Source organism: Triticum urartu, chromosome 2A (assembly GCF_056163025.1).
Source record: "Triticum urartu cultivar PI428250 chromosome 2A, HENAU_Tu73, whole genome shotgun sequence".
In the NCBI taxonomy this organism is placed as follows: domain Eukaryota; kingdom Viridiplantae; phylum Streptophyta; class Magnoliopsida; order Poales; family Poaceae; genus Triticum; species Triticum urartu.
In genome coordinates this window covers 604,112,847-604,125,317 of record NC_141874.1, presented here as the reverse complement: position 1 = coordinate 604,125,317, position 12,471 = coordinate 604,112,847, and positions in this window count along the sequence as shown.

Below are 12,471 nucleotides of genomic sequence, written 5' to 3'. Positions count from 1 at the left end.
ATTCAAATATTTCAATTCGAGATGATGATACATGTAATCCATACTTGAACCAAAATTGATCTATCAAACATGCATACTCATATGAATTCACGCACATCTATGTTATTTAATATGTAGATATTACTGATCCATACATTTTAGTAGAACATAATTTGGTTAAAAAAATTCGAATTCAACCTTAAGATTTCGAGATCGTTGTATTTGTAAATCATATTATACATATAAAGGAGCAGAATTCTTTGTTGTGCTTTTGAAAGTATATATATATAAAATAATGTATATAGAATGTAATTCCAATTGAAAATGGATCCCCCCCGGAAAAAATAGAATACAAACGGGATTCGAATTGAGTTGGCACGGTAAACCTGCACTCTGCAAAATTTGAACGAAGCGGGGAAAGTCGTAGTAACCGCCCGAAACCAAAATCTGCGAGATGGAAATCACTACTGCCTATCCCTGCCACGCAAAGCCTATATGCTAGAATTCTATAGGTTTTGATAGGGGTAGGTTTGTAATTTCACCCAAACATGACATAACCGCCTCTCACCCGGATTCATACACAGTGGGCGCCAAAACACAGTGTGTCCTCGACCGAAATCGACTCCCTCCCCGATTCATATTCATACACAGTGGACGCAAAAACAAACTCTCGTCAGCAAATATTCGGTGTATGCGAGATTACCGTCCTATCCCCAACCGACTAGTGTTGCTGTGATGTAGTAGAAATTTGAAACGGGGGCTAAGTTTGTAAATTTCCTCGCATTTGAGACAAGCACGCCCTGAATACATGGTTCCCCCCTTCCTCTCTACCTCCCTTTTCCCCATTAGTACTCCGTGGGCGCCAAAACACCCTCTCCACCTAAGGGAGTCCTGGATTAGGGGGTCTCCGGACAACCGGACTATATCCATTGGCCGGACTGTTAGACTATGAAGATACAAGATTGAAGACTTCGTCTCGTGTCTGGATGGGACTCTACTTGGCGTGGAAGGCAAGCTAGGCAATACGGATATGTGTATCTCCTCCTTTGTAACCGACCTTGTGTAACCCTAACCCTCTCCGGTGTCTATGTAAACCGGAGGGTTTTAGTCCGTAGGACAACATACAATCATACCATACGCTAGCTTCTAGGGTTTAGCCTCTCTGATCTCGTGGTAGATCCACTCTTGTACTACCCATATCATCAATATTAATCAAGCAGGACGTAGGGTTTTACCTCCATCAAGTGGTCCCGAACCTAGGTAAAACATCATGTCCCCTGCCTCCTGTTACCATCCGCCTTAGACGCACAGTTTCGGACCCCCTACCCGAGATCCGCCGGTTTTGACACCGACATTGTTGCTTTCATTGAGAGTTCCTCTGTGTCGTCGCCTTTAGGCTTGATGGCTCCTTCTATCATCGATAGCGATGCAATCCAGGGTGAGACTTTTCTCCCTGCACAGATCTTTGTGTTCGGCAGCTTCGCACTGCGGGCCAACTCGCTTGGCCATCTGGAGCAAATCGAAAGTTACGCCCCTGGCCGTCAGGTCAGGTTTGGAAGCTTAAATTACACGGCCGATATCCGCGGAGACTTGATCTTCGACGGATTCGAGCCCTTGCCTTATGCGCCACATGGTCACGATGAGTACGATTTAGCTCTACCATCGGCCCGTATTCAGGAGATCGCACCGGCTACCGCTTCGAGCCTCAATTCGGAGCCAGTTATGCCATCGATGGACAGGTGTATAGGCCCCGTCACGGAGGCTGTATCCTCAGCGGCGATCGAGCCGAATATCGACCTTACCCTTCACAAGAGCCGTGTTGTTAAACTGCTGGATACTTCTCCGGCCACGGACTCCGAACCGCCTGCGCCCGTTCCTATCGAATCCGGTTGGGCGCCGATCATGGAGTTTACCTCCGCGGATATCTTTCAGCACTCGCCCTTCGGCGATATACTGAATTCATTAAAGTCTCTCTCCTTGTCAGGAGAGTCCTGGCCGAACTATGCCCGGCAGGATTGGGATGCGGATGACGAAGAAATTCGCCGCCCACCCACCACCCATTTAGTAGCCACTGTCGTTGACTTAACCGACATGCTCAACTCCGACTCCTAAGACATCGACGGTATGGACGACGATGCAGGAGACGAATAGGAACCACTACCCACAGGGCACTGGATGCCAACTTCACCACATGACGTATACATGGTGGACACACCAAAATAAAACGACGACGAGGAACGGAAGGACGCAACGAAGGATTGTCCCCCCGAGAAGCAGTCAAAGCGGCGGCGTAAGCGCCGCCCCAAATCCCGCCTCGGAAGAAATAACGATCATATAGACCCAGCGTTAGAGCAGGGTGAACCATTGCCGGACCACGGCAACACAGAGAATCAAACCGAACAAACCGACTCTGTCAAAGATAATAGTCCAGAGGACATCACACCGGACAGACACCCGGAGCAACAGAATGCCCATCAAAGGCTCGTTGCCACCGTGAGGAGTCTAAAAAGCAAAAGCAAAGGCTCAAGGTTGCGCAAGACACACTCCAAATCAGATGGAGTAAAGTACTCAACACAGCAGTGAAGTACGGCGGTAATCGCCCCACCAAGAGCTACCCGAAGCGGAAGTTGCTACCTGAATTCGATGAGGAGGCCTTAGATCCCCCACAACCAAAAATTAAAATAGCCATCTGGCCGGATAGACAACCTCACGGCCAACATGGAGCGGCAAACAACGCCACACATAAGCCAATACGCGTTCCACGCGAGGGTTCGCATCAAAAGGACGGCGCAACCAGATCCTACTATGGACCACGCAATCGTGCTCCAGCACACGATGCAATACAACAAACATCCGAACAACGCGGTACATCCAGATAAAGGGGTGCCGCACACCCCCTATGTTTCACCGATGAGGTGCTAGACCATGAATTTCCAGAGGGATTCAAACCCATAAACATAGAGGCATACGACAGAACAACAGACCCTGGGGTCTGGATTGAGGACTATATCCTCCATATCCATATGGCTCGAGGAGATGATCTCCATGCTATTAAGTATTTACCCCTCAAACTCAAAGGGCCAGCTCGGCACTGGCTTAAAAGCCTCCCCAAAAGCTCCATTGGAAGCTGGGAAGAGCTCGAAGACGCTTTTCGGGCAAATTTTCAAGGGACTTATGTCCGACCTCCGGACGCGGACGATTTGAGTCATATAACTCAAACAGCCCGGAGAGTCAGCCCGAAAGCTTTGGAACAGGTTTCTTATTAAAAAGAACCAAATAGTCGACTGTCCGGACGCCGAAGCCTTGGCGGCTTTTAAGCATAGCGTCCGTGACGAATGGCTTGCCAGACACCTCAGCCAAGAAAAGGCCGAGAACAATGGCAGCATTAACAAGCCTCATGACCCGCTTTTGCGTGGGTGAGGATAGCTGGCTAGCGAGATGTAGCACCAGCGACCCCGGTACATCCAAAGTTAGAGATGGAAACGGGAAATCACGTCGCAACAACAATAACAAATGGCGGAATAAAGAAGACAACCCGAAGAGCACGGCAGTAAACACCGGATTCAGAAGCTCTCGGCCAAGTTAGCAAAAGCCGCCCGCTAAAGGTGCCAGAGACGAACTGACCAGCCTAAACAAAATTCTGGACCAAATATGTCAGATCCATAGCACCCCTGGTAAACCCGCTAATCATACCCACAGAGAATGTTGGGTCTTCAAGCAGTCCGGCAAGCTCAACGCCATACACAAGGGGGAGGATACACCAAGCGAAGATGAGGAACAAAAGAAATTTCCACCAGAAGTCAAAACAGTAAACGTGTTACACGTGTCAAGGGGAAAAGCAAAGCGGCACTCCCAGAAAAATATGCCCAAGGGCCCATCACCGCGGACTCCTGCCACTGGTCGTCTCAAACGATCACTTTCGACCATCGGGATTACTCAGCAAGTATCCGGCGTGCAGGATGGGGTGCCATGGTATTAGACCCAATAATTGACGGATACCACTTCACACGAGTCCTGATGGACGGTGGCAGCAGTCTAAACCTGATATACCAGGACACAATCCGCAAAATGGCGATCAACCCAACGAAAATTTGCCACATCAATACTACCTTTAAAGGAGTGACGCCAGGCCCAGGGGCTCATTGCACGGGCTCCCTGCTACTAGAGGTTATATTCGGCTTCCCCGATAACTTCCGTAGCGAACATTTAACCTTCCACATTGCTCCGTTCCAAAGTTGCTATCAAGCACTACTTGGACGCGAAGCCTTCGCTCACTTTAATGCAATACCGCATTACGCTTCCCTCACGCTCAAGATGCCCGGTCCACGTGGCATCATTACAGTGAATTGAAATATTGAGCGATCTCTGCGCGCCGAAGAGACTGCGACTGCCTTGGCAGCCGCACACTAAAAACGGCCTCACCAACTAAAGCATTTGATAGGTCATCAAGACCACGGACATGGTTAGATGAGTCCGGCGCAACTATATGTAATTCATACAGGATTGATGGACACACCCCCATTACAAATACAAGGGGCTCAACGCGCGCAGACAAGTGGCAATTTTTACTCATCTTGAATTATACATGGTTTCTTTAAAACTACCTTTTTGCATGACAACTTTTCACCTAAGTTCCTCTCTTTTACAGATGACCATCGTGCTACACCCGTCCAGGATATGACACAACAGAGACACAGGCGCAGACGTGAAGCAGGGACCCGTTCAAGGATTCTTTTGAGATTAAGACCCTGCGTAAACCTTTTTTACTGTCTCTTGTTGATACACATCCCTCGGATTCTTAGTACAATTGAGAAGGATGCTGACGTCTTGGCATGTGGCCACGTCAGAATAATGCACGTACCTGGACACAAGGGGCTTCTTACAAAGGGCACTATTTAGGCCCGGTTTATACCATAAAGACCGAATACCTTAGGGAGTGTTCGGCATCGCGAGTTTGGCCTTATATGCATCAGCTCCGAATTTTGTCTTTGGTCAAATGTTGGGTTTGCCCGGCTCATGTGTTTTGGTGCTTTACGTTCCGCTCTATCGGCTAAGGCAGCACCATGAGAACTACTGCGATTGTGCCCTGGTTCATCCGGACAAGCACCTCAGTAGAGAAAGCCGAAAACTGACTGTCATGATATAGCGCGAGACTGGTCAACCACCCGATGACCTATCGAAATGTTAGAATTCCTCCGCTTTAACGAAGGGTCGTTTCCCGGCCAGGCATACACGCACCCCGAGTTCAGGAGAGTGCGGAGCCACCAGGGGCTATATAGTAGCCCCACCGTCAAACTCCTATGGCTAAGTGAAAGTGTTAAAGCATCATAGTCCGGTTGCCTCGTTCTCTGCGCTATCACCTCCTTAATAATACCAAGACGTTGGGTTAAGTGTGAACACGCGTCTTCTGCGAGCACCTGCGCATTATATGCGTGGGGTTGAAGCCGACGACTACAATCTTTCAGGTTATATACATATATACATAAACGGCCGCACAGGAGGCATCATATTACTTTCAGGCAAAAGTATAAATACAGCCTTAATACATTTCATAAAAACATTGTGTTTACAATGGTAATACATGTCACTCAAACATAATATTCTTCGAGCACTGGGCCTCTATCAAACGAGCACCCTCAAGAGCTTCTTCAAAATAGTGATCGGCAGCCACTCGGCCTAGGGCCAAACCCTGCGCCGCAACAGTGGTAGCATCCATCTCTGCCCAGTATGCTTTGACACGGGCAAAGGCCATGCGTGATCCTTCTATGCACACCGACCTCTTCATCGCATTGATGTGCGGCACCGCACCAAGGAACTGCTGCACTAAGCTGAAATAGTTGTTCGGCTTCGGCTTCTCCGGCCACAGATGATCTACGACGGACCTCATGGCAAGTCCGAACAATCTATTCAGTTCGGCCCATTCGGCTAGCTGATCAGTCAAGGGAAGCGGACACTCTGGAACGTTGAATTGCGACCAGAATAGCTTGTCCACTTCATGATCTGTCTGTTCTCGGAAGTATTCGACCGCATCGACAGCGCTCGCTGCCAAGCCCATATATGCGTCTACCGAACTCCACAGCCGATCCAGAGGGGCATACCGTGGATCTTCGAACTTCCTCTGCAGCAGAAAGGGCTTCCCAGCCGCATTATCCCCGGCTTCATGCAGCTCCTCCTTCTTTGCCCTCATAGCAGAGTGGCTGTCTTTGGTCGCCATCGTGGCCTTTTCAAGGTCCGCTGCCTTCACTCGGTTCTCTTCTTCAAGGAACTGGCAACGGTCGGCAGTGTCTTTTAATTTTACGGCCATCTTGGCCATCTTCTCTTTGCTTTCGCAATGCGCGGCCTTCTCGGCTCTTAACTCTTCGGCCGCCTTCAAAGCAGCCGCATTGCTAATTCTTGCTTGTTCCTTGGCTCGGACAAGTTCCGCCCGAAGGGTCTCCACGGTGGCAGCTCCGTCTGTAGTCACAACATATTAAAGATACTCGCATCATGCTGCTCTTACTATGTGACATTCACCAGAAAACATTACTTACCCTGTGACTCGTCAAGCCGCTTGTTAACAAGCTCGATGTCGGCGTCTGCCGCATCCAGTTGCCGCTTTAGTTCGGCAAACTCATTAGTCCGGCTAGCCACCGGAGCCTCCACCACCTGCACATAAAGGCAGTGTGGTTGTTACCTGGGACTATGATCCTCTGTTCGCCACCGTTCTCGACGACAACCAGAGTCTCAGGGGCTACTATCTACACGGGGCACACCTAAACATGTGCGGTATGCCATTTCACTAGACTCATAAAGGCTTCATGTAATCCGCTTTCGGCGGACGAAATTCTTTCCATCAACGTACCCATCAACGTACGGTGTTCTTCTGAGATGGCCGCTTGGTCCAACAACTCCCTCAGAACGTCCGACTGCATACCAGACGGTGCCGGACTCTTTTGTTTGCTCTCTTCGAGAGCCGGACGCCGGGGACTTCGCGTGACTATAGGATTATCTTCTGGCCTCACCAGATCCGGAGAGGCCCTCCGTGACGACACTTCGAGGTCGCTCGCTTCTTGAGCGAGGGAGTTCGGGGGAGGCGTTTCGCTCTCCATCATCTACGGAAGGAGATCCCCCGAAGACGAGCTCAGCTGAGAAGGGCTAAGATCCGAACTGCAAGATATATGCTTCGATTATTTTCCTTAGAAGAAAGGTAGTATATCTTCACTATTAAAGTATTTTTGATCACTTACGGCTCGTTAGAGGGCTTATCCCTGCGTGGACTTTGTGCGGTAAGAGCACCCCCCGAGGTAGGACCCTCTGTTGGAGGCTTCTTCTCCCGTTTGGAAGCTTCGGTTTCCGGATCCTCAGAGGCAGTCATCTTCCTCCCCCGTAGCGAGAGAAGGTCAGAGTCTTCTCCTTGGTTATCCTCCCTTATGGAGGCGCTCATTCCCTCGGTTGGAACTGGCAGCGATGGGGGCCCGCTTTCGCCCGCATTATTCCCCCCTTTATATTCCTTCGAGGGCTCCGGGCAAGGTGCGAGCTCGAGCATCTTTTCCAGTATCGGATTTTCCAAACCCTCAGGGAGGGGGGCCGAACACCGAATCATCTTCGCCTTTGTTAGCCAGTCCTGTTCAAAGGGCGATTTCACAGAAATGACATCATGGTAAATAAGAGACGATGTGTTCAGCTAGAGGGTTACTTACTTGGTCGGTGGCGCGGTTGCTACTCAGGCCCACGTCCTCGGTAGTATCCGGACACTCTGTTTGAGGTCCAAAGAATGACTTGTACATCTCCTCGTGCGTCAGGCCGAGGAAACTTTGAATAGCGCGCGGTCCTTCTGGGTTGAACTCCCACAAGCGAAGGGGCCGGCGTTTGCAATGCTGGACTCGACGAACCAGCATGACTTGCATTACCATAACCAAATTAAAATCTGCCTCGAAGAGATCCTGAATGTGTCTTTGCAGTATAGGCACGTCCTTGGCCGGACCCCAGCTCATCCCTCTGCTAATCCATGACATCAGTTGTGGTGGGGGGGCCGAGCGAAAAGAGGGGGCAGCCACCCACTTGGCACTTCTGGGAGCTATGATGTAAAACCACTCCCATTGCCATAATCCGGACACCTCTGGAAAGGAACCTTTTGGCCACGGAGCTCCTGCAATCTTGCTTATTAATGCGCCTCCGCACGCTGCGTACTATCCCTCCATTGTCTTCGGCTTCACATCAAAGGTCTTAAGCCACAGGCCGAAGTGAGGGGTAATGCGGAGGAAGGCCTCACACACGACAATAAATGCCGAGATGTGGAGAAAGGAGTCCGGGGCTAGATCGTGGAAGTCTAGCCCATAATAGAACATCAAACCCCTTATGAAGGGATCCAGAGCGAGTCCTAGACCTCGGAGGAAGTGGGAGATGAACACGACGTCTTCATTGGGTTCAGGAGTACGGACGACCTGCCCTCGGGCGGGCAGCCGATGCGAAACCTCGGCGGTCAGGTATCTGGCCTCCCTCAACTTCTTGATATCTTCTTCTGTAATGGAGGAGGGCATCCATCGGCCTTGAAGGCTGGATCCGGACATGATTGAAGGTCCGGAGCACTTGACCTGGGCTTTGGGTGTTAGAACTCGAGGCGGGGGAAGGATTTGATTGAGCACGGGAGGGAAAAAAGTAAAAGCCTTGGCCCTTTATAAAGAGGGCGAATATCAAGCGTCCTCTCCGTGGCCGTTTGGGACTTGCCTATAATCTAGGAGTCCTAGACGTGGTTGGGTTACCCACGCCCGTATTTGATGAGAATCCCATGATAAGGGGACACGATCTTTGCTTTAACAAGACGTGTCAAAAAACTGCCTCGCGTTATGTGCGGGGCTAGTTAAGGAAACGGTTCGAATAATCGCCGGGCCATGGCATATTGTCGTGTTGCCAAAACAAGTCAACAAATTGAATTTGTGGAAATATTATTCTCTCTACGGTGGCATGTGGAACTTATTTTGCAGGGTCGGACACTATCCTTGTATTCAAATTCTTCCGTGGTGTATTCAGAGGAGGAAACCGCCTTGTAATGCCGAAGACAACACTGCGCGCCGGACTCATCGTCATTGAAAGCCTGGTTCAGGGGCTGCTGAGGGAGTCCTGGATTAGGGGGTCTTCGGACAGCCGGACTATATCCATTGGCCGGACTGTTAGACTATGAAGATACAAGATTGAAGACTTCGTCTCATGTCCGGATGGGACTCTACTTGGCATGGAAGGCAAGCTAGGCAATACAGATATGTGTATCTCCTCCTTTGTAACCGACCTTATGTAACCCTAACCCTCTCCGGTGTCTATATAAACCGGAGGGTTTTAGTCCGTAGGACAACATACAATCATACCATAGGCTAGCTTCTAGGTTTTAGCCTCTCTGATCTCGTGGAAGATCCACTCTTGTACTACCCATATCATCAATATTAATCATGCAGGACGTAGGGTTTTACCTCCATCAAGAGGGCCTGAACCTGGGTAAAACATCGTGTCCCCTGCCTCCTGTTACCATCCGCCTTAGACGCATAGTTCGGGACCCCCTACCCTAGATCCGCCGGTTTTGACACCGACACCACCCCACCCTCCTCCGTCCACCGCCGTCCGCCACCCCATCCACCGTCGTCCTCCTCCACCATGTCGGAGCTGATACCCCGACACCGCCGTCCATTACAAGAGATCGACCTCTCTCATCCACGGCTTCGGACCGGGATCCTTGCATCCCGTCCTCTCGCTTCATCCCCACCATCGTCCACCTTGCCGGCGCCGCTCCTACGACCGTCTCGTCCACTGCGCCCCCCCCCCCCCGCCACCGTCTACCCTCCTAGATCTGCTTCCACGCCACCGACAGCCATCGCTACTGCAGCACCGTCAAATTCTCAGCAGATGCGTACATGGTGCCGCACCAGAGGCGGTACTCTTTCGTATCTGCTCAACTTATTTATCGCAGCAAGAAAATAGATCGCCACTGCTTTACTCTGATTTCTTGTCTTGGTTGTGAAGTTGCCTTTGTCCGGTTTGCTCCTTCAGATCCGCCATGGCATGTTCAACACCATACTCGCAATGCTTATTGAGGGAGTCCTGGATTAGGGGGTGTTCGGGTAGCCGGACTATACCTTCAGTCGGACTCCTGGACTATGAAGATACAAGATTGAAGACTTCGTCCCGTGTCCGGATGGGACTTTCCTTGGCGTGGAAGGCAAGCTTGGCGATGCGGATATTCATGATCTCCTACCATTGTAACCGACTGTATGTAACCCTAACCCTATCCGGTGTCTATATAAACCGGAGGGTTGTAGTCCGTAGGCAATCAACTCCATATACAACAATCATACCATAGGCTAGCTTCTAGGGTTTAGCCTCCTTGATCTCGTGGTAGATCTACTCTTGTACTACCCATATCATCAATATTAATCAAGCAGGACGTAGGGTTTTACCTCCATCAAGAGGGCCCGAACCTGGGTAAAACATCGTGTTCCCTGCCTCCTGTTACCATCCAGCCTAGACGCACAGTTCGGGACCCACTACCCGAGATCCGCCGGTTTTGACACCGACATTGGTGCTTTCATTGAGAGTTCCTCTGTGTCGTCGCCTTTGGGCCCGATGGCTCCTTCGATCATCAACAACGATACGGTCCAGGGTGAGACTTTTCTCCCCGGACAGATCTTCGTCTTCGGTGGCTTCGCTCTGCGGGCCAACTCGCTCGGCCACCTGGAGCAGATCGAAAGATACGCCCCTGGCCATCAAGTCAGGTTTGGAAGCTTAAACTACACGGCTGACATCCGCAGAGACTTGATCTTCGACGGGTTCGAGCCACGGCCAAGCACGCCGCACTATCTCGAGGGGCATGATCTAGATCTGCCTCTAGATAATGTCCTGGAGGCCGCACACGCATCGGTTCCGACCCCTAACTCGGAGCCTACTGCGCCAATCGAGGATGAGCGGTTGGACGTCACCTCGGGGGCTTCGATCTCAAAGGCGATCGAGCCGAACGCTAGCTCCGCACTCTGCATGATCCGTGACTCCGAGGATCCGGACTCCTCCCCGGACTCCGAACCCCCCGCGCCCCTGCCAATCGAATCCGATTGGGCGCCGATAATGGAGTTCACCGTCGCAGACATCTTTCAACATTCGCCTTTTGGCGACATCCTGAATTCTCTTAAGTCTCTCTCTTTATCAGGAGAGCCCTAGCCAGACTACGGTCAGCAAGGGTGGGATGCGGACGATGAGGAAATTCAAAGCCCACCCACCACCCACTTGGTAGCCACTGTCGACAATTCAAACGACGTGCTCAACTCCGACTCCGGAGACATCGACAGCATGGATGACGATGCAGGAGATACCAATGAACCAACGCCCATAGGGCATTGGACAGCCACCTCATCTCAGGATGTGTACCTGGTGGATACCCCTAAAGGAAGCGACAACGAGGAAAAAGGGGATGGGACGGGAGATCGACCCCCCGAAAAGCAATCAAAGCGTCGGCGTAAACGCCGACCCGAGCCCCGCCTCGACAAAAACCCAGCCATAGAGCAGGACGAGCCGGTAGACGACGAGCAGGCCTTAGAGCAACCGTCCGAACAGGGCAACACGGATAGAGAAACCGAACATCCCTCCTCTGGCGAAAACGGCATTCCAGACGACCTCACGCCGGATAAACCTATGGAGCAGAAGAATCTCCACGAGAGGCTCGTTGCAACTGCACGCAGCCTAAAAAAGCAGAAGCGGAAGCTAAAAACAGCGGAAGATGTACTCTGGTTTAGATGGAGCAAAGTAATCAATACCGCAGATAAATACGGCGACAGTTGCCGCACTAAAAGCTATCCGAAAAGAAAGCTACTGCCTGAATTCGACGAAGAGGCCCTAGAGCCCTCGCATTCAAAAAATGAGAAAGCCACACGGTCGGATAGACGACCCCATAAAGCGGCAAGCGGCACCGCACCTAAATCGGCATGCGACCCACTTATGAATTCGCATCATGGCCCAGTCAGGTCCATTTATGGGCCAAGAAAGCAAGCTCTCGTAAGCAACGCTATGAAGCCATCATCAGAATCCGGCACACCCAAATACAGGGGCGCCGCACACCCCCTATGTTTCACCGATGTGGTCCTGGACTTTGAATTTCAAGAGGGATTCAAACCCGTAAACATAGAGGCATATGATGGAACAACAGACCCTGGAGTTTGGATCGAGGATTATATCCTCCACATACACATGGCTAGAGGAGATGATCTCCACGCCATAAAATATTTACCCCTTAAGCTTAAAGGGCCAGCCTGGCATTGGCTTAAAAGCCTTCCCAAAAACACAACTGGAAGCTGGGAAGAGCTCGAGGATGCTTTCCGAGAAAACTTTCAAGGGACCTATGTCCGCCCTCCGGATGCAGACGATCTTAGTCACATAACTCAACAACCCGGAGAATCACCTCGGCAGTTCTAGAATAGATCCCTCACTAAAAAGAATCAAATAGTCGACTGTCCGGACGCCGAAGCCTTAGCAGCTTTC